The 19332-nt window shown below is 45.1% G+C and overlaps 1 long non-coding RNA gene across 1 annotated transcript in view; it reads left to right on the forward strand.

Annotated features, from left to right (window-relative positions):
- Positions 1–533: 533 nt before the first annotated feature.
- The window catches only part of LOC311596754, a 34812-nt gene continuing 16013 nt past the window's right edge, over positions 534–19332 (forward strand). Inside the window, exon 1 of the long non-coding RNA XR_014778963.1 lies at positions 534–613. This is a non-coding gene — a long non-coding RNA (uncharacterized lncRNA). The remainder of the gene's footprint in view (positions 614–19332) is intronic.

Below are 19332 nucleotides of genomic sequence, written 5' to 3' on the forward strand. Positions count from 1 at the left end.
CTTGTGTTCTGAAAGGCTCACTCATAGGCAAGGCTTTATGTACCTAAAAAATATCAAATCAACCTAACGTCTTCTGATTGTTGGAGAACAGAGGTACTTGGCAATAGATACCCACTTCCTTCCCCTCTGGTCTGTGTTCTTAAGGAGTTGCATGATTTGACAGCAATTTGCACTGAGAATCTCAAGAGGATGAGGCATGTGTTCCCACTATGAGGTGCTGTCCCACTCAAGTCTCCCCAGCTGTGAGGCAAAAGAAACCTTTCTTCTTTGTAAGTTGTTTAGCTCAGCTGTTTTTGTCACAGTGATGGAAAGCTGACTCACAAACCAAAGAACCCAAAGATGAAACTGTCTGACTTTACTCTTGGTCTCTGTTTTCGGCTGAGTCGCTCGACTTTTCTGTTTCTTCCATTAATGCAAGGAGAAGGAGTAAATGTAGAGGAAAGACAGACACATCCAGGAGAGCAGAACAAGTCATTAAACTGCCTGGGTGGTGATAAGGGACAAACACTTCATGGTTTTGCTTTGTCTTATAGGAAAATGCTCTGGGGAAGTGCTGTCACATTAGGAAGCATTAAAAAGACACAGCAGGGTTCCGGAGGCCTTGTCCTCTCAGGTATGCCATTTATTATTAGGAGATGTGCATGGCTTCCCGCAGAGCCCACTGGCTTCTCCTTAAAGCACGATCCATACAGTAGTTGTTATTTGAATATACCACAGTAAGCAATTATAACTAGACCAAATTCTAAATGTAACTAATGAATAAAAGAAAGACTCCCCCCCCACACAAAGTGCAAAGTAATTAATAATTCTCAAAATAGTCATGGGTACTTTGGCTGAGCAAGCCTTCCTTCCAGAACAAAACAACTTTATTTTATTGAGACAGAATTCTTACGTACAGCTCAGATTTCCTAAAGATCACTCTGTAGCCCAGGCTGACCCGAACTCTCAGCCGTCTGTCTTAGCCTCCCAAGTGCTGAAATTATACACATGAGTCATCATGTCCAGCTTAGCACAGGATGACAGTAATGATAAACTTTCATTATTAGCACAAGTGAAATTATGCTTATCACACTGTTTAGAAAATCAGAAATAGTATTTTTATATATATTTTCATGAAAGTACAGGCTGTGGATGGGGCTAAGTCAATAGAGTGGTTGTCTAGCATGCCTAGATCCCTGGATTTGATCCCTAGCACCGCATAAAAAAGCAGGTGTGCTAGGACAGGTTTGTAGCCTCAGTAGTGAGGAAGTGGAGGTGGGGGGCCCTGAAGTTCAAGGTCAGCCTGGACTATTGACTGAGTCCAAAGCCAGCCTGGAATGCATTAGATCTGTCAATAAAATTAAATAAATAAGCTAAGGGACTAAGCAGTAGCAGAATCCTTCGCTTCTCTGGAGAGTTACGGAAATGAAGCTCTTTAAATTAGGAAAAGCTCCCAGTGCCTCCATTTTACATGTCACTGCAACATTAGACTCCAGTTCAGCCTTGGCCCACAAGACCGGGGTCAGGGCTGATGAGAAGATCGTATCATCCACTAAGCCGGTCCACTCACATCCTCGTGTCCTCTGATTTCAGTCCGTGAAGGGGCAGGGCCTGGCGTGTGAGCTCACCATCCAGGGGAGGCTGGCTAGTGGCCATGAGTTCCAGTCATGTTAGGCTTGGGTTGCCATGCTATCTGTTACGTCATAAAAAAAAAAATGGCAGAGCCAGCTTGATAAAGTCACAGAAGAGATGAGGAAAGCACAGGGCACAGACTGCCCACAAGGATGCTAAAGTAAGGATCAGTGACAGTACCTGAGGCTCCTCAGGTGGCTCTGCAGCTGGCACAAAGAATATGAGCTTGTCCAGAGACAAAAAGGGAGAGAATAAGAGATGGCAGCCATGGCCATTGCTAAGCTGTACAAAGATGAGGATATGGCTTCAGAGATCCAGCTCTGAGACTAAGATTTCACTTGGCTAGCTCATCTGGACAGCCGATGGATGCTTCCAGAGTTGATTTTAAAGAGCAGGTGTGTAAGAACAGGCTTGCAGCCTCAGAATCAAAGAAGTGGAGGTGGGAGGGGCCTGGGTTCCATATTGAGGCCAAGGACCGTTGCCTCAGATAAACAAGTGGGAGAGAACAGGCTTACTTTTATATTATATAAATGTGTAAAAACCTGAAAATGTTTTCATCTGAGCTCTGATCCCAGAGTTTTGGAGGCCAAGCATGAGGACTGTTGTGAATCTGAGGCTAGCTCATCCATACAGAGTGAGTTCCAGGCCAGCCTGGTCTACTAAGTGACATCCTACCTCAATAACAACAACAATAATAAATTAAAAGAATCAAGCAAAAATATTTATGCCACGTCCTGGTATAATAATCACCAAATTACATTAACAAACTAATGATGCCAATCTATTTTCTTGCTTTCAAAATGGATTATGCAAGTGTATGACCTGCAGTCACTTGAAAGACAGTGCTGTGCTTCCGCCCTGTTAGGGGATGTCAGGTGCCTCGCTCACCCTCCTCTCCTTTCCCTATAACTATCACCAAATCCATTTCTCTGTGTTTTTCATGGGGTTGGGGGTGGGGGAGTGGGGAGTGCAGGGTCTAGGGTTGGGGGCTGACTATCCCATTTGCTGAATAGCAGCAGCTTTGTGTGTTGCTGGCCTGGGTTATCCCTGCTCATACACTAATCCAGCTGGGAAGCCCTTTATTATCCTTGCTACGGGAGGAAGCCAGCAGCTTATCCAGATAAGGTGGCCAGTTCTAGGATGCACACAGGCCCAAGGGATGGAGTTAGTCTGCCTGTCCAGGCCTCTGAGGTCTTTCCTCCTGAGGGAATGAGCTGTCTTGTGTTCCCCAAGGTCAGCATGCACATCTATGCATTTGTAGGATGTACTTTTTACACTATGCATGTACCGTATTTTTGGACTATAAAACGTACCTGACCATAAGATACACCCAGTTTTTAGAGCAGTAAAACAGTAAAAACAGCAATTGGACCATAAGGCACATCCTAATCCACCCCCCTACTTTTGAGGGGAAAGTGCGTCTTATGGTCTGAAAAATAAGGTATGCATGTATGTATGTATGTCTGCATGTATGTATTTAATATGTATGGGTGTTTTGCCTTGTGTATGTCTGTTCGCTATGAACAGAGTGCCTGAAGAGGCCATAAGAAGGGGTTTGGTCCCCTGGAACTGGAGTCACAGATTGCTGTGGATCAAACCCAGGTCCTCTGGGAGAGCTGCTAATGCTTTCACCTGCTGAACCAATGGCCCAGGCCCTGGAGAATGTAGTTAGAGGTTTGAATAGCAATGGAGGGTCATGAATCTGGATTTCTTTCCCTTTTCAAATGAAGAGTTAGAGATTCTAAGGAGTCCATCTCTATCAATCTAGAGGCAGGGCCAGGTGTCTGAGTCTCCCTCACTGGTGCCAAGGTGCTGACAGTGCAGTCAGAGCTGTCCAGTAGACGTGGGTGTGGCTGAGAAGTAGCCCGTGTTCTCTCTGTAGCTCAAGGAGAGGAAGGGATCTGACAAAGGGCCGGTGTTGTGTTCTGATACAGAAAAAGGATTTGGAGTCTTTTGTGCTTGTGTACTTTCTGCCCTTTTGTTTAGAGGCTTGAGAAATTCTGAGACGCACAATAAGGTAATAACACAAAGTTTAGCTTTGTGAAAAGAAAACTAGGAAGCATTTAGCCCATAGCATCAAATTTCTCTTTTTGAAAAAGAGGAATCTGCGTTGCCCATAATTTCTTTCCAGATAATAGTGCCTGTTCTTCCAGTGAGCTAACATTTTAACTATTCATCGTACCAAAATAAAAAAGAAGATTACCATTCACTGCCCACATCTTCCTCCTCCCCGAGTGTGGGAGGGCTGGCCTCAGGGGCAGTCAGACAGGAGCTTGAACTTTTATTTGATATAATATTCATATATTTAAACAGCTACAATCTTAAACATCAAGAGTCAGAAATAAGTACATATGAAAAACTAAGCCCCCAAAGTCCTCATTTGAAATAAGGGAGTTTCTGGTTTGGTTTGCTTCTAGGTTCAAGGTTTTCTTGTTTTCCATAAAGAATGCAGCCAATAGTCAAGGTCAATGAATTTTCCTTGCTAATTACTTTTTAACTAAACCTGGTCCCTATTTGAATTAGCAGGGTAACTGTTTGCCTGGGTGTCTGAGTTCATCCCTTGCAGCTGAGTGCATCAGACCTGTGCTACTGTAAGAAGGATGGAGGTGCCTGTTGATGCCTCCTCACAGCACCATTCTCCATAGCATGCCAAAACCTTTCCTCCTAAAAGCAAAAAAGGAGGTGAGGTGATACTGTATGAACCTTAACTCCAGTTAACAATTTTAGTAGCCATCTCTACACCGACCTTTGGAAAAACACAGTTAAGGGGCTGCCAACTGTGGGCATGGCTGGCCTTGGTAGAGGAGGGCCTTGCAGGCCTTCTCTGGTTCTGAGTATTAGGAGGTCAAATAATGCAATTTAGCAACAGATTCAAGGCAGGCATGGTGGCATTTGGAGGTGGAAGCAGGAGGATTCTGCATTGGAGGCCAACTTGGGCAGGATAGTGACAGTTGTCTCAAAAAACGATTTGGAAAACTGGGTATAACAGTGCACACTTGTAACCTGAGCGCCCTGGAGGGAGAGAGGTTCACAGCCATTCTCACTGCTTAGAGAGTTCAAGGACAGTCTGGGATATACAAGACTGACTGAGAGATGCAAGCCTTCTTTCACTGCTTCATCTCCCTTTGTATTCATTGCTTTTCCTGATGCTGCGTTCAAGTACCTCCCAAGAAACACCTTAAGAAGGAGAAGTTCATTGTGGAGAAGTGACAAGAGTGGCTCGCAGCCATAGATGGGAACACATCTGCATCTGGAGGGACCCAGAGGGGCGAGAGGTTGATGCTTTACTGTCTTATTCGGTGTAGGATCTCAGCCTCAGGCAGGGGAGCACCCACATTCAGGCTGGGTCTGCCCTCCTCGGTCCAAGCTCTGTAAGTGCCCTTATCTACATGCTCACAGAAGTCTCTTTGGTCATTCCAAACCCAGGCAAAATGGCGATGAAGACTGACCATCCAGCCCTTGTATCTGCCATCTTCTCTTAGCTAGATGCACTCTTTACAGTGGTCTCACTGTAAACGTATAGCCCCAGCATCTTCAGAACTCAGGATATAATTAATTGCACAGGCTTCCAAAATACTCCAAATCTAGTTGTTGTTGTTTTTTGTTTTTGTTTTTGAGCAACAACATGAGACCACATATGGATAGTTTTGCAACTAACTCCTGTGATAGGAAACACTCAAAACACAGGTGTGGGCAGTCGAGGTGACCGAATGATAAAGCTCTTTCTACTCAGGCTTAAGAAGCTGTGTTGCATCCTCAGATCTCACAGTAGAAGGAGAGAACAGATTCCCAAAGTTTACTCTTGACCTCCATGTACACACACACACACACACACACACACACACACACACACACTACATAAAATGAATTTAAATAAGGTTTTCAAAACATAAGTACATTAAAAATGTTGTATCAAATTACCATGGTCTGTGTGCACAGGAAATACAATTAACTCTTGTGTTTTCACTTGGGTCTCCTCTCCAAGATACCTCATTACTCATATACAATATCCTAGTATATTCAAATAGCAATACATACAAATCAAATGGAGTAAAAACTTGGAGACGCATTTTGTGTAGAGAGTTACCCAACTTATGTACAAACTTCTACTCCTCTACAAAGGCCAAGTCACCATTGCAAAAAATGAGTGTATCCTAAAATGAGCTTCTTAAGCCTTTAACCTCCAGCCTTCCACAGCCTTTGCACCACATTCTTTAGCCAGCTTTTTGGACTATAGATGATAAAATCATTTCTAATGCTCTTTCATGTACACTCAATTCTGGTTTTGAACACCCAGGTTCAACTCTGTCACAAACAGCACTTCGTGGTTACACAGAAATTGCTCTTCTTAATCTCTTTTTCAGATGAGATGGGTTACTCAAAAGAACTTAACATTTGTTATGAAAACAGATATGAGGTTTCCTTTACAAAACTGATTATGGCATATTTTCCCCAAAGTCTGGCTCTAATATCTACTGTGGAAACTATCATCATCAGCCATCCAATCAGTTTTGAACGGACACTGGGTAGGCACTTTACTGCACACAGTTAAAAAGAAATGATTTTGGAGGGGCAAATAGCATCTTTAATTCTACCTGAGCGAACCAAGTACCAATAAAGTCGTAATAACATACAGTTCCTACAGAGAAAATGCTTTCTATAGCAGTGGTCAAGAAAAGCCTTAGTAGGAGTCAACATTTGACATTGACTTTAAAGCATGTTAGGATTGCAAAAGTGGAAACAAATATTAGGAGACGGAGAGCCTATTAGCTGAATTAATGGGAAATATATGATCTTTAGAGAGGTTTTCTTTGGTGGGAGAGAAGGACAGAATTATCTTGTTAAGTTTCAGCCATTTGTTGTTTTAGCCCAAGTCCAATGTAGCCAAAGGATGGGACCCCTCCTAAAGAAAAAGAATTTCAGCAAAAGTAGTTTGTTTACTTGGCAGTTACATTATGTACTTGGACACCTGTTAACTCAGGGTTACAGTTGCTGTGATGAAACATCATGACCAAAAGCACGTTGGGGAACAGAGGGTTTATTTGGCTTACACTTCCACATCACTGTTCATCATGGGAGGAAGTCAAGACAGGAACTGAAGCAGGACAGGGACCTGGAGGCAGGAGCTGATGCAGAGGCCACGTAGGGGTGTTGCTCACTGGCTTGCTCTCTATAGCTTGCTCAGGCTGTTTTCTTATAGAACCCAGAACCAGCAGACCAGCCGGCGGCTAGGGGGTCCTCATCTGCAGTGGGCTGTCCCCCCATCATCACTAAATAGGAAAACACCTTACAGATTTTTCTGCTTATAGCCCGGTCTTCTGGGTGTGTTTTCTCAGTTGAGGCTCCCTCTTCCCAGATGACCACTGATGCTGGTGAGCCAGCCCACACATGAGGGCAGCTCTCATGCCTGTGCACTGCACATGAGAAGCACGGGAGAGCATAGGAGAAGAGTGGCTCAGAGACCATTTCCCAACCACGGAATTGGATGGCTTGAATTATTCCAAGACTTCATAACATGGTACAAGTGTAAGACATGGAGGAAACACAGTGCAAGTGTAGGAGGAGAGGCAAGGAAGGAAGGCAGGGGTCCTAAGAACCACGCTGTGCTAGCACGTGATGGAAGAAAGAGGTTTAAGGGAGAGGAGCAAGATGGATTCATTGGAAGCATCAGCAAACACCATATGTCTTATACAATACATAGCTACAATCTACATAAGTAATAGTGTTATGTTGTAGTGCATTCTGAGCTACTACAAAGGCCAGATTGCAGATGGAAACAATAAACCATGATGGAAGCTGCTAGCCAGAGTCTATCTGTACCATCATTACCTGTGGCTCCATTGCTGAATGCTGGGTAAAGTGACCGTGAGCTTGCTGGGATGCATTCCTGGTTTCTGGCCCTCGAGGCTCCACTTTCCCCTGTGCTTTTCCCCAAAACCCATTCCCAATTCTGATGAATTGACATCCTGCTTTGTAACCGGTACATTTTGTAGGACATACGTGTACCATTCTTGTTGCTTGATCTGGAAGACCAATCTCTGAAGCTTACACGGTCATCCTTACACATTTCGTCTTAAAGCCACAGCTGGAGACCACAGCTCGACATCAAGCCACTTCTTTGCCTTCTTCGAGTAGAACTGTCACCTTGAGACTCAGGACCATAGGCTTCCCTAAGGAAAACCAGGAACTCCTCTGGACTCTCAGCTTTCACCAAGGAAGGTGCAACCTGCTCCTAAACATTCTCTCATCCAATCAGCAAGTTTGTACTGATCCCCTCCGGTCCCCACCACGTGACAGCCACGGTACATAGAAGCAGGGCAGATGAGCATCTTGGTCTTGACAAGAAAGATATAACTTGAGCAGACATTCCAGGCTTCTCCAGCCCTGTATGAAGAGCAGCGGATTCTCCACCTAAGCGTTCAGTTGGGTTGGATCTGGAATGTCCGCCACAGTCTCATGAATAGTCCCCAGATTGTGGCACTACATCGAAGACCGTGGAGTCTTTAGGAGGTGAGACTGGGTGCAGATATGTCACTGGAAGCGGGGCTTTGAAAGGCTTACTCACCTTGCTTCTGGCTTAGTCTCTCAGCTTCCTATCTGCCACCACCTAACAAGCCACAGCCTCCTCACACTCCTATTGTCATGGACAAAGCTCAGTCTATCCCACCTTCCTCACCATGGGAGACTTAAAAATCCCCCTTAAACCGTGATCCAAAATAGCCCTTTTCTCTGTATGGTAGTTTCTGCGGGTTTGGAATGACAACAGCACTCATGCTAATAACTTGTTCAGTGTCACTTGGCTAATCAGTGCCAAACCAGGGCTAAAATGCAAATCGTCAGGCACTTTCCACATCTGCCCTCAGGAGCCTGTGGCCGAGTGTTGCTTAGGGTGGCTCCAGTGACCCAGCCCTGGTCACCAACAGTCTCAAATGTGAGGGTAGGGACGTGCTGTGTCCAGGTGAGCTTGGTCATATGTCTGCCATGGCTCTGATGTCAACAAAACGCAGGAGGATTTCATCCTGAGGGCAGGGATCTGAGCTACTGACGCTTTCAAACAGTGACTACCCAACACATCTGTTTAAAGACAGCAGAAGTCAGCTGTGTGCCTGGTCCATGATGTCAAGGGTCAAACTGTCACAGTAGTTACAGCTACAGTAGGTTGAGTGGGACTGAGACAACCCAGGACAGCCCTGGGCCTAGTGCTTGCAACAAGGTATCAGAGAGAAGCCACTCTGCCACTGCAGCTGACACCATGGACAGAAAAAAAGCTGATATTTAAGTCTAAGGGTGAAAGATAAGCACCTTCTACTGAGTACAGGCTGCTTATTGTGGAGGATTATGTAAAAAAAAAAAAAGGCTTACTGGAAGTAAGGGGGGGAAAAATCTAACCACAGAGTTCTATTTGTCCCTCTTGTCAGAATGAGGCAGAGGCCCAGGAAGAAGGAAGGAAAGACGCTAGCCCTGTTAGGTGGCACACAGGTGCCCACGTGTGCACCCAGCTGCTTCATCCAGTAATTGCAGATCTGACTTCTGGGTGTGCTTGTGCCTGGGGGAGCCAGGTCCCCCATTGTGCTATTCGAGGCTGGAGGGGCGTCTGGTGAGGGCTCTCATCCTGACCCTCATCCCCTTCAGCTTGGAGAAGGGGTCTTTCTGTTTCTCTGCCTCAGTCGGTGGCATTTCTTTGTCTACTCATTCGCCAACTGCTGGCTCGGCGGCTTCCTTCTCTCCTCCGTCATCCTGCACATGGCCCCAGCCTATCAGCTCTCTCTCCAAACCTCCTCCCCACTCAGCTGTTTCTTTTCACGCCCAGGCTCTCACCTTGGTCCCAGTCACATCCATCTCTCATCCTCGCTAGTCTCCCTGCCTTGAGGATGCTGCTGCCGCATCCGTCCGTTCTCCACCCAGCAGGCAGGATGCCCGGAAAAGCAGACCTGACTCGGTTGAAAGCCTCGGTGGCTTTTCTGTTGCTGGAAGAATAAAGTCCAAACACTTCAGCATGACTGACTGAGTACTTCCTGACTTTGAGTCTTTCTGTCTCTCCAGTCTCAGCCTGTTGCGTGATTCCATTTGCCGTAGGGACATCTAGCCTGGCAGCTTCCCAGTTTCTCACACATTGGGTTCTCCCCCCATTTCAGGGCTTCAGCTCAGCTCCCGTCTGCCTGAAAGGTTCTCCCTCATCACATGGCCTGCAGGATTCTTCCAGTGTGTGTGTGTGTGTATTTTTAATTCTTCAGTAAGAACATCTCTAATTTCCCTGACTTCCTGTGCTATATGCTCTGTATACAATATATGGGTTGTATTGAGTGTGAAATATACCCCATAGCCTTGCATGTTTAGACACTTGGTCCCCGGCAGGTGGCGCTGTCCTTGGAAGACCAGGCGCCCTATGAAATACCCAAGCCAGTGCCTGTTTAACAGACTTAGCTTTAGGCTTCTCCCATCACGAATGCATAAAGTTGTGCCCTTCCTGGTCTCTTTAGTGTGGTCTTCTGTCTTTCCTTGTTATTCAATTCTTTGTTTATGCCAAGGAACAAACTCGAAGTTTCTGAGACGACCGGGGCCAACACTGCTATTACAGGTTCTTACCATCCACTACTGATGAGAATCAGATTCCGTTCATTAAGCCTGGTGGCAAGTGCCTCATAACCCACTAAGGCAACCCTCCAGCCCACGACTGTTTCTTTCTTTGTTTGTTCTTATTTATTTTATAACTTCTCTCTCTTCAGCACATTTCAGTACCACTGCTACTTTCTCCATTTTTGCAATAAAATATAATAGAAGATCCATGATGTCCTCTAAATGGCGCAACCCAATGAGCATGTATTGTGCATGTGTGGTGTGTGGGGAGGTACCATACTTAAGAGGCTCTGTTGGGTGTACAATTAAGTAGAGGCATCACTCCCACCCTCCCGGGGCCAGAGACAAGGATGCTGATGAGGGAACACAGAACAAGAAACAACTGCTATGTGGATACACAGAGTGTGATGAACTAAAGGCGAATCTACCGAAGGGGGATGGTAAACACCTTTCTAGGAAACCAGCCCTTCAACTGATGGTTGCAGGAACAAGAAGAGACTGACAATCTGACAATGTTAAAACCCTGAGTGCTGCAAGAGCATAGAGTGTGGGCTGGAAAGGTTACAGCAGCTGCCGTGGGGAGGTGAGTGGAGCTCCAGGATCCTGTAATGAGGTGATGTCGCATCTGCGCCATGCAACATGGGCTTGGAGGTAGATGTTTGGAAGTCAAATGGCTAAAGGTGTGAAGGACTCCATTCTCAAAGGGTCATGGGATGGGGGGGGTTTCATCGGCCTGTGGGAAGACCCCACCCTTTCAAACAGTCCTGGTGTCATGGCATGGCTCCTGTGTCAACACCGAATGGTGCTGCCTGCTAGATTGTTTTTTCCTTGTCACCACACGAATGGCATGTTTTCCCTGAAGCGGAACCCTCAGGAACCACAGGCTGGGAGTGCGGTGAGAGGAACCTGTTCCCTTGGCAACCATCTCTGTCTTCTCCAAGCACCCCAGCTCATCCCAAGTGAGGGAGATCAGTGGAACTGTGAGGTTGACTTGCCTCTAATGTTTATGTATTAAACTCACAAACAGAACCATTACATGTACCTTTGCTGCTTCATTTCTTAAGCTTCCCCCATCTCTCCACCTCCATTCTGCCGCCAGAAAGGAAGCGAACAATATTCCATTTGTAAGTGAAAAGAGGACACAGACAAAACGGTTTAGCAACAAAAACAATGTCCCAAAGAAAGGCTCTGTGCTTGGCTTCCCCCTCACTGCACCCCACAGAGTGCTTCTGAGCTGCCAGGGACACTTGCCTCCACCCATTGTCGCAGGGAGACAAGAACGGCCTCTGCTGAGTGGATTTTTTTTTTTTTAAGTTTCAGTCAATGTCACTATCAATTAGGACGTCACAAATTCAAAGGCATGATTGCCCCGGAATGTAAATACAGAAAGCTAATGTCAGAATATAATAGAGAGGGGGAAAAAGAAATAATTTGGACTTTAGCTTTCTGGTCCCAGAATTAGCAGCATGAGTGCTGGGGAGGGCTGCTGGTTTTCTTAGCCAAACTGTGACAGCTCTGGGATCAGTAATGGAAACCTGACTGAGTGTTGGGTGGGGCGGGTGGGGAGGACAAGGGCCTGCCTTGGGCTGGCAGCAGAAGAGAAACACGACCAAACAATACGCAGGGAAGGTGAACGGGTGAGAGGAGGAGGAATTTAATAATCCTCTGCTCTCGAGCCCGAGGAGACTGACCCTGTGCCCAGCCACCTGCCAGCTCGCTGCCAGCCCCTGAAGCAGCGTGGTAGGAAGGCCAGCAAGGTCCTTTACCCACAGTCTTTCCCGGAGCATGCTATTTGAATACATTAGAGCTAATAACTTTTTTTTTTCTTTTGAGAAAGTGCCTTACTATGTAGCCTTGACAGGCCTGGAACCCACTACATAACCCAGGCTGGCCTCCAATTCACAGAGATCCACCTACCTCTCACTGCCCCCAGAGTGTTGGGAATAAAGGTGTATGCCACCTGCCCATCTGTACTTGTAATTAATCTCTCTAACAATCTAAGTGGAGTAATAGCTTCTGTCCCTGACTCTCCTGCAAATCTATTTCTTCTTTTTTGGGGGGCTGTGGGGTGTGGGGGTGTGGGGGTGTGTCTCATGCATTCCAGACTTCTCACAAAATTGCTATGTAACTGAAAATGACCTTGACCTCTTGATCCTCCTGCTTCCATCCCCCTAGTGCTGCAAGTCCAAAAGTGGGCCGCCTTGTCTAGTTTTATATGATGCTGAGGGCTTAATCCACGGCTTCCTGCATAACAGGCTGACACTTTACCAACTACATCTCCTGCCCTCTGGTACAAACTTTGATGAAGACAGAAAATGAATCATGGTCTGTGTGTGTGTGTGTGTGTGTGTGTGTGTGTGTGTGTGTGTGTGTGTGATGTGTATTTGACATAAATAAATGCACGTACATTTTCAATGCTCAAGTAGATATGTCAACACTATATGTGCTATCTGAGCATCATCAAAAGCAAGATGCCAAATGTTTTAGAACATTTTAGTTGTTTCAGAAAGTTCTCTTGTGCCCCTTCGCGTCTTTTGCCTATGTAACTGTTTTCTGGACTCATCGCTGTAGATACGTTTGACTTCTTGGATTTCGTCTAAATAGCACCACACGGCATGCAGCTTTTTGCATGTTGCTTCTTTCCTCGTGTGAAGAACAGTCCATGGTATGAGTGCATCACAGTCTGTCCTGTTGAATCTCTAGGGATAGCACACGGGGCGGGGCATGATATTTGCCATCCATAAGACTTGTTTGGGGAATATATGTTTTCATTTTCTTGCATAAACATCTAAGGTGAATTTGTTATTATAGAGTAGACATTTAATATCATAAAAAAGCTTCCAAATACTCCTCCAAGGTGTCCACAATATTCAGCAGGCCTTCATGTATCTTGCTTCCCCAACACACGCGGTATTAGCAGTATTTTGTTTGTTTGTTTGTTTGTTTGAATCATTCTTAGATTTGAATTGATTTGGTTTGAATTTGTATTTTCCCAGTGACTACTGCTGTCTTCAAGTTTTACATGTATTTGTTGTCCAATCTATTAAATCTCTTATTTTGTGCAGGATCCATTCAGATTTCTTATCCTTTGTAGAGCCATATTTTCCCTTTTAGTTAAAGCTCACTACTTGTTCTGAAGATAATTTTTTTTATCAGATGTCACATATGCAGTTATTTTTCCCATTCTGTGACTTGTCCGTTTTCTCACTAGTGGCTTGTAGTGAACAAACAAAAAATTTTTTTAACTTCAGATGTACTCTGGTTTCCTTGAGGAGGGGTTGTTCGAAGGTTGGATTTTCCGGTTTTGTTTTTTGTTTTTTCAGCAAGTCTGAAAAACGTTTGTTTTCTTAAAGTTCATAAAGATAGATAAAGTCCCTTGCCCATTAGTCAGCCTGCATACTGTACAGAAGCACGCTGTAAGAGAGAATACTTTGTTTGGCTCAGCCTCTCAGAAGGCTCCTCCCATAACTGCTTGCCATTGGCTCATCTCACAACAGACAGGAAGTGGAGGAAAGAATACTCAATGCCATGGTTTGTACTGATTGTCACCTTGGCTGGGTCTAGAAGCACAGAAGGCCTAACTCTCTGGGCATGGCTCTGAGAGTTGTTCTAGATTAGGTCAACGGAGGTGGGAAAACACACCCTAAATGTGGGCACTGCCATTTCCTGGGCTGAGGTCCCAGGAACATAATGAGAAGGAAGCTAACTAAGCTCAAGTTCCGTTCACCACTCTCTGTGGCCAGCAACCACAAGCTTGGCTGCCGCGGTGGCTTTCCTCTTGTGATAGACTGTTTTGTTTGTTTGTTTGACAGTTTTTCTGTGTAGCTGTCCTGGCTGTCCTGGACTCCTTTGTAGACCAGGCTGGCCTCGAACTCACAGAGATCTGCCTGCCTCTGCCTCCTGAGTGCTAGGGTTAAAGGTGTGCGCCACCACGCTCAGTGTGATAGACTGTATCCTTGACCTGTGAGCCCAGATAAACCTTTCTCTGGTTGCTTTTGTCCGCTGTTTTGCGGCAGCAACAAGACAAGTGGACTAAGACAGCAGCACTCATCTGGCGTTCTGTCCAAACCCACTGAGTGCTACCATTCGTGGTCCCCACTTAGACAAAACCCTGGGAAGCCACCATGGAGAAGCCCTGAGATGTGAGTCCTAGGTGATTCTAAACCGAGTCAAGTTGCCAATGAAGATTTACCATCACAGATCTCCTGTGAAAAAGTAAAAGTTTTCATCGAGATGCTTTATGTTCTCAGTTTCAAGTTTAAGTCTGTGATCAATCTCAAAATTGATATTTGTGAATGAAATGGAACAGGTACCAAAATGTTCTGCAACCCTGCCCGAACCCCATGGCTGGAGAAGCCTTAAGTCCTGGGGCTAGGGCGGGGGCAGGGGAGGGGGGCGGACCTGCTATAATATTTTGCTGAATAAACATACAGTCAAACTACATTATAAATTTTTATCTTTATATGCATAGATCAGGGCTCTCATCTTTAGTCAGATCAATTTCTCTTTATAGGGATGGGTGTAATTACAAACGCATGACTGGTCACAGAGCGGAGAGTAAGTAACTGTAGAGTGCTCACTCCGACATGAAATGTCTATCTCATACTTTCCCCACTCCTAAGCTCAAGGAACACTGAGGAAGGGAAGGAAAGGGCCAGGGGCCTTCTGAACGTGACAGCGCCCTTGAACTCATGAGCTCACAGTGGCTGTGGTAGCCTGCCTACGATCAAGGCGGTCAGCATTCCATCAAGGCCTGGAGAGGCGATCACAAGGCTCTACCCCTAGTGGAGGCGTTTACTGCCTGCTGATGGCTGCTCAGGAAGAGACAGTTTGATTCCGGGGTGCGACCCTGGGTAGGTTGGCCACACTCTAGTGGATGAGGCTACAACCATGTTTACATGGGCAGCACCAATTCCACTCAGTTGGGCCATAAAGATATCAGAAGGCAGGGAGTAGGGAAAGAATGTGAAGAAGAGGGGTCCAGAAAGAACAGAAGGGGTGGGTATGGCCAAAATATATTATATGCATATATGAAGTTCTCAAAGGGTAAATAACATTTAAATGTATTTAGCACCTTATTTGGAAATCAACTGGCTATATGTATAGGTCTATTTCTGAACTATTGTGTTTTGTTGAAAGACTTGCCAATCCCTCTATTATTGTGTCTTCTTTTAAAAAGAAGGTTTATTTTATTTTTAATTATATGTGTAGTGGGGAATATGTACCCCTGCTTAACCTCTCAGCCATCTCTCCAGCCACCTCTATTTGTTTTAAAAGTCAGTACTGCGGTCCCTTCGCACAGGATGTCTCACTTCAAGCATGTGGTCATTAGTAGTATTGTACATTCAGTTGCGAGCTGATTCTTGTCAAAGCCTTTATCACGTATACAGTAGTAGGATACTAATTATTATTAACACCTTCTATGCTTCAGCATTGATCTCCAGTCTTTCCATACACTTACCATGTAATTCTTACAGTGCACATATAAGGTCGCCTCCATTTTACTGAGGGAGAAACGAACACACTGAGGTGGTTTGAACAGGAGTGGCCCCACAGGCTCATACATCTAATCGCTTAGTTATCACAGAGTGACACTATTTGAAAAGGATTAAGAGGTGTGGCCTTGTTGAAGGTCCTGTGTCACTGCAGATGGGCTTAGAGGCTTCAAAGGCCCAAGCCAGTGGCTCTCTCTTCCTGTGGCGTTCAGGATATTTCCAACTTCTTCTCATCAAACTGTATCAACAGCAGCCAGGAGCAGCAGGGGAAAGCACCAGAAGTCTTCTTCTTTCTCAGAGTCCCCCCCCCCCAAATCTCCCTTTGGGTCTGGCATTTATTCTCATTGGCAAGACTACACTCCCTGCATGAGGCAGGTCCCAGCTGACAAACATGGCTTGCCCCTACAGGAGGCTGCTATCAGGGGTGGACAAACTGCATCAGCCCCCATATCCCACACGTGGGATTAAAACAAAAACATATTTAAATATCATAAACCAAAACTTCCGTAACGTGTAGGCTTTGGTTTTTCTTACCATTACTCCACTGCAAGCTTGTGGCGTAATCCCACAAAGCAAGTCAGTCCTCACTGTAACAGGTCAGGACTGGCCTCGACTCCTTTAACCTGCCCGTGGCCTCTACTGCTGTTGGGCACCTCCTCCTGCTGATCCAGGGCCTCCTCTCTGTGAATAACCAGCCCTACGACGGGGAGGAGCAGCACCCTTGCTCTTCCACCATCTCTTCCTCTAACTCCATCTTGAAATTCTTCATAACCCTAGTATGGATCTTCATATCTACCATGATAGTTATGGTAATGACATCCATAATAATCATAATAATCTTCATATCCATAATAACCTGGAGGATATCCATAGCCACCTCTACCTGTTGTTGGTGAGGGCATATGAGGTGGACCATAATAGTAGTAACCATTACACATTTGATTCTTTGCTGCTTGCCTCTGAGCTTTTCTTTCTTTCCTCTTCTGATCTGGTGGCTAAGCAAAAAACAAATTTCAATGTTTTTTCCCTCCAAGTCTTTACCATTCATTTGTTCCATAGCCTTGACAGCACAATCTCGCTCATCAAGATGAATGAAAGCCTAGTCTTTGAGGCAGGATCTCTTACTGAGGCCCAGGCTAGGCTGGTTTGTCAGCAAAGCTTACCTGTCTCTGTCCACTGAGTGCTCAGGTTACAGACTTGGGAAACCACAGGCAGCTTTTATGTGACTATGGGGAGTACAAATTCAGGTCCTTCCTTCTGTTTGCACAGCAGGCATTGTGCCAACAAAGCAATCTCTTCTGACCTAATATTTTTAAGAGATGACTTCAGTCATTTCTGTTCAGAACCAGTGGGCTTGGTGTTTCAGATTAAGGGATGTTTGTACACAAATGAATAAGCTATGTTGGAGATGGATGGGAGTCCAAATACAGACAGAGGAGTCACTGTATTTCATGTGTACCTCGTAGACACAGGCTGAAGACATTTAGACATCATTGTTTTTATGCCTGTGTTTGTGACCTGTCACATGAGGTCTGGTGCAAACCTTCTACTTTTGGCATCGTATCAGGGTTCAAGAGTTTGGATTTTGGAGACTTTCTGATTCTCCAAACGCCAGGAATGCTCAAACTGTGCAATAGAATTTGCCTCTCTGAGTTCTTTGTTGAGTTTGGTTGCCTGGAAAATCTTTGCCTGCAGTGGCATGGTATCTGTGTCTCCTCAGGATGGCTCACACCTTCTAATCAGAGCCAGCTTCCCAGGCGCTCAAGAGTCAAGTGCACAGGGCGAGAACATGCAGCTGGGTCAAACTGGTTTACCTTTTAGAAAGAGCTGGAATCAGGTGTTTCTTTTCACTTTGACAATAGTTCTGACTGTCATTTGATGACACCTTACACTGTAGAAAGTCATCTGAGTCAACACATTAGAGAAAAATGGACAAGGTTCTGGTTAAGTTTTTCTCTGGTCACCTGTCTATTCATTTATTTATTCATCCACCAAAAAACATGGGGTGAACAGACTTGTGCTAAATGCTGTTTGGAGGATATTTGTACTCTATTACTGTCCAAATTATTTGTTTATAATTTTAAGAAAAGCAACAGAAACATAATTATAGCCCTGGATGGAATTCACTTAGAGAGTGAAAAAAGAGATAAATATTAAATATATATGCATCAGAATATAATTTTTCATCATTCAGTTTCAACATCATTATCGTAGAATAATATTCCTTAGATTCTGATGATTTGATGATGTATTTACTTTTATAACACATCAACATATTTTTATTGCATAGATGAGTACAGCATCTATTATACAAGTTTGAGTACAATAATTTAATTTTGTTACAGAGTGAATATTTTGAGGAAACAATCTGAAATCAGAGAGGATCCACGGGTTAGGTGCCTTGGGCCACGACTACTGATCAGGAGTAGCTTCAAGAGAGGCCACAGGAAGCTTGGAAATGGGCGCTGACCTCCTTCTCTGCCAGCCTCCATTCCTGGCCTCCTCCTTGGGTCAGAGACTGTCCCCCATTTCTCTGAGCCTTGGAGCCCTGTGGGTAGAGGGCCAGCTCGCCTCCGAAGAAGGAGGTGTATGAACAGCTCACAGGGGGCAGATTCGGGAAAGGGCAGTGGCCCAGTCCCCTGACATGGTAGCTGCTGCTTCTGGTCTGGCTAGCTTTCCTAGTTCAACAGTGGCCCCCCCTCCCCCTCCCCCTCCCCCTTCCCCACCCTCACCCCCATCTTCTTCCATCTCTAAAGAGATTAGTTAGTTACAAGCCTTTAATCTCCTGGTTATTCGGAGACTGTTTGATGTTAGTTCTTCCTTGGGACCAGGCCTTTGAAGGAGTGTATTCTTTTTCTGTGAAGAAAAATGACCACAGTCTTTTTTAAAAACGTGTCCTGTGTATAAACATCCACGAAGGTGTGTAGAAAATATATCTTTTATTCTCGCTCTCCTTCGTAGATTTTTGTTTCCTATTCATGGTCCCCTTTAGCTCACCTTTATGTCACTGGGTTTTAGTTGGGTTGCTCTGTCCGTTTCATTTTCTCTGCTGGAGTGTGTGTGGATACTGGGTTGAGCTAGTTGTTAGCCCCTTCATACTGGCTTCTTGAGCTTCCCGGAATCCAGAAACCTGAAAACGGCAGCCTGATCTGCGCAAATCCTGTTTGAATTTTCGAACCTTAAAGAAGTAAAACTTTAATGCTTTGTAGAACTTCCAGTAATGGTATATTAGTATACATTTGTAAAGGATCCCAGTTTATTAAAAAGAAAAAAAAAAACTGAGGCTGGGAAGATGGCTCAGTGACTAAGAGCACTGGCTGCTCTTCCTGAGGCTCCAGGTTCAATTCCCAGCACCCACATGGCAGCTCACCGCTGTCTGTAATTCAAATTCCACGGGATCCAACACTCTCATGCAGACAAACATACAGACAAAACACCAATGCACATGAAATAAAAATAAATTATTTTTTTAAAAAACCTTTATGCCAGGTATGGTGGCACACACCCATAATCCCAGTACTTGGGGAGGCAGAGGTAAACAGGATCTCTGTGAGTTCGAGGCCAGCCTGGTCTACAAAGTGAGTCCAGGATAGTCAGGGCTACACAGAGAAACCCTGTCTCAAAAAACAAAACAAAACAAAACAAAACA

Source organism: Acomys minous (genome assembly GCF_964271855.1).
Source record: "Acomys minous genome assembly, chromosome: 1".
Classification (NCBI taxonomy): domain Eukaryota; kingdom Metazoa; phylum Chordata; class Mammalia; order Rodentia; family Muridae; genus Acomys; species Acomys minous.